The sequence below is a fragment of the Nicotiana tomentosiformis genome, chromosome 2 (genome assembly GCF_000390325.3).
Source record: "Nicotiana tomentosiformis chromosome 2, ASM39032v3, whole genome shotgun sequence".
Taxonomy (NCBI): Eukaryota; Viridiplantae; Streptophyta; class Magnoliopsida; order Solanales; family Solanaceae; genus Nicotiana; species Nicotiana tomentosiformis.
In genome coordinates, this window is record NC_090813.1 from 150,269,263 (window position 1) to 150,273,573 (window position 4,311).

Sequence of the window (4,311 nt, forward strand, 5' to 3'; positions counted from 1 at the left end):
AGGTTATGTAGATTAAAATGTAATTATATAATTTTCATTAAAATTAATCCAAAATTTAGAATAAGTGAGTTTACTACAACAAAATTTGTTTTATTATCTTTCTATATTTTTTGAATATATGCATGTGACTAGTGTCAAAAGTGGTGAGTGTAGTAAGTGGCGGAGCCACCCTTGTCCAATGAGTGTCAATTGGTATAATATTTGTCGGACAATTATATTGTGTAAATAGCTAAATTTCTTTTATGAATATAATTCTTCGTATATTTTTTTTTTATATTTTAATTCCCTTATTAAAAATCTCGACCTCACCACGGAGTGCAGTCACACTTTCGGATGACATATAGGAATCACTCCCGAGACTCACTATCTTTGAGAAATTTTAAAAACGCAGAAGTAAATAAACATTTATGTCAATTTCTTTGTCTATGTAAGCAAATGTTGGAAGACACAACTCCATATCTCATGTTTCTATTTGAATTCGAAACAATGGCGTTATCTCAGAAGTCAAGAATAGTAACCTTCGGTTACATACTCTCCTTTATTTTCTTGACCATAGCTATAAATCTTGTATGCAAGTGCGAGGCACGAACACTGATAGAGAAAAGCACTGGGGAGGAAAATCTAATAAAATGAAAGCTGGAGGGTGCTCGTGTTCAAACGGAGGAAACTACTGTTAACTGGCATCAGTTGCGAATATGTGACCGGCGCTGAGTGAGTTCCAAAGACGCTGGAACTAGGGGGAAAGTTTGAAAGGAAAATATCGATTGGGAAAGGCAATATTCACTGGGCAGCCGTTACAAAAAAAAAATCTTTGTATTAATAATCAACCGTTATGCGGCCATCAAGAGTGATTTTATTCATATTAAAAAAGAGCTTGATTTGGGGATCTTGTCTCCATGAATTGGGCTATAAATAGGAGAATTTGTACTCATTTAAGACGAAATATCTGTACGCAAAAATGCTAAGTTTACTCTTATTCTATTCACAACATTCTTCCTTTCTACTCAATACATTATTCTTATTCTTGCTTCCGGAAAGGCTCATTTTACAATCAAACTTGATTTTCTTTAATTAATTTATTTCTATTCTACGTTATTTTATATTCTTGGATCAAATTAATTCATGTGTCTATAAACCACGATATAAATTTAACTGTACTGTTTACGGACAAACAGTTTAGCGCCCACCGTGGGGGCATAGACAATTGTGGTATTACTTTTATCTATTCATATGTTACTAACGCTTTTTGATGCTTTTTCATTAGTAAAGTAAAATCAGATATGGAAACTAATGATGCGAACAACTCCTTCAACATTGGAACAAACAACGAATGTGAGGATATGTTTGAGCGTGATGATTCAACCAGTGAAATTCGCAACGACGGAGATGAGACAACTCTGGTTTATGAAGAACGAAATCCTCGGCGTGTGTGAAGCCCAACTCCTGATGATATATACGATGACTCCAATGGAGGAGTTCGAGCCCCTCCCAACGTGCCTGCAAATCAAACAGCACAAAAAAATTGTAACATCACTTCGAGGGAGGAGTTTGATTTAATGAAAATCAAGCAGGTGGTGCAGGAAGTGGATCCGGGAATGACAACACCACAATTGATCCCTTTAATACTAAGCTCACAAGATTCATGAGGGAAATGAATGATCGGATGGATCAAAATGCTAAAGAATTTCATGCTTGGATGGATTAGATCCCGGGGCACCACTGGTATTGAAGAGACCAGATTCAAAGAAGTATACACATTTGACGTTCAAATTAAGTGTGGACCCGGAGCTGATTCTAAAAAGATTCTAGATAACCGATATTCCAAAGTATGCGGAACTTTGGATCCATAAGAGCATATCACAACTTACACTAATTAGTTAGCCAACGTAGTTGGTGGTGCATAAAAGAATAATAAGTTTAAAATGTGTATAGATTATAAAGATCTAAATAAGGCATGGTTTAAAGACTCTTTCCCATTACTAAACATTGACCAAATGATGATGCTACGGTCGGGCATGAATTGATGAGTTTTCTTGATGCGTATTTTGGGTATAATCAAATTAGGATAAACTCGAAAGATCAAGAGAAAACCTCATTTATCATAAATTTTGGCACTTATTGCTATAATGTGATGTCTTTTGGGCTTAAGAATGTTGGAGTTACTTATCAGATGCTCGTTAATAAAATATTTGAACGTCAAATTGGTAAAACCATGGAAGTTTATATTGATGACATGATGGTTAAGTGTATTAGTGCAGGAAATCATTTGACACATCTACAAGAGATGTTTGATATTTTGAGAAAATACAACACGAAGCTCAACCCTGAAAGTGTGCCTTTTGGAGTTGGGTCCAGGAAGTTTCCTGGCTTCTTGGTTTCTCAAGGAGGAATTGAAGTGAATATCGACAAGATTAAGGCCATAGAAGATATCCATAACCAACTTACAAGTGTGAAGTAAGTGCAAAGGTTGACTGACAGGTTGGCGGCCCTTAGCAGATTCATATCAAGGCCATCGAAAAATGTCATTATTTCTATTTACTTTAGAAAAAGAAGAATTAATTTTCGGGGACCCCGAAATTCCAACAAGCATTGAGGGACCTTAAAAGGTACTTGTCCATTCTTCCGCTAATGTCTAAATAGAAGGAGGGAGAATAATTATTAATTTATTTAGCAGTCTCGGAAGTTGCGGTAAGTGCAGTCCTGTTCCGGAAGGAAGAAGGTGCGCAATTCCCTATTATTATATTGGTAAAATACTATCGGGAGTGGAGATGTGTTATCCGCACCTGGAAAAGTTGGATGTAGCTCTCGTAGTTGCCTCTCTAAATCTTAGACCTTACTTTCACTGTTATCTAATAGCCGTCGTGACAACCTTTCCTTTAAGGAATAATCCTTTTAGGTACCGGAAGAAGAAGAAGATACCACAAAATCGACCGCAGAGGAACTTGAACAAATTCCTTTGTTCATAGAGTTCCTAGATAAAAAACGGTTTATCTAGGAACGGGGTTGAGTCTCGAACTCAGGCTTAAAATTATTGAGTTTTTAAAAGCTAACTTTGATTGTTTCGCATGGTCTCATTATGATATGACAGGTATTTCACTAGATGTGGTTGTCCACAAGTTAAGTTTGGACCTTAATTTCCCATTGGTGAAGCAAAAGAAACAGTTGATAGCTGAGGTCAGGAATAGGTTTGTTAAAGAGGAGGTAACCTGATAATTAAATATAGGTTCAATTCGTGATGTGAATTATCCTGTTTGGTTAACCAACATAGTGGTTATGCCTAAAAGAATAATAAGTTTCAAATGTGTATAGATTATAAAGATCTAAATAAGCCACGCTCTAAGGATACTTTCCCATTACCAAACATTGACCAAATGATCGTTGCTACGGTCGGGCATGAATTGATAAGTTTTCTTGATGAGTATTCCGAGTATAATCGAAGTAGGATGAACTCGAAAGATCAAGAGAAAACCTCATTTTTCACAAATTTTGGCACTTATTGCTATAATGTGATGTCTTTTGTGCTTAAGAATGTCAGAGCCACTTATCACATGCTCGTTAATAAAATATTTGAACGTCAAATTGGTAAAATCATGAAAGTTTATATTGATAACATGATGGTTAAGTCTCTTAGTGCAGAAAATCATTTGACTCATCTACAAGAGACATTTGATATTTTGAGAAAATACAACATGAAACTCAGCCCTGAAAAGTATACTTTTGGAGTTGGATCCAGGAAGTTTCTTGGTTTCTCAAGGAGGAATTGAAGTGAATATCGATAATATTTAGGTCATAGAAAATATCCATAACCAACTTACTAGTGTGAAGGAATTGCAAAGGTTAACTGGAAGGTTGGCGGCCCTTAGCAGATTCATATCAAGGTCATCGAAAAAATGTTATTATTTCTATTTGCTTTTGAAAAAGAAGAATGATTTTTTGTGGAACCCGGAATGTCAACAAGCATTGAGGGGCCTGAAAAGGTACTTGTCCAGTCCTCCGCTAATGTCTAAATCGAAAGAGGGAGAATAATTATTAATTTATTTAGTGGTCTACGAAGTTGTGATAAGTGCGTCCTGGTCCGGAAGGAAAAAGGTATGCAATTCCCTATTTATTATGTTGGTAAAATACTATCGGGAGTAGAGATATGTTATCCGCACCTGGAAAAGTTGTCTCTAGCTCTCGTAGTTGCCTCTCGAAATCTTAGACCTTACTTTCACTGCCATCTAACAGCCGTCGTGGCAACCTTTCCTTTAAGGAATGTCCTTCATAAACCTAAATTATCGGGTCAATTGGCTGAATGGACAGTTGAAATTA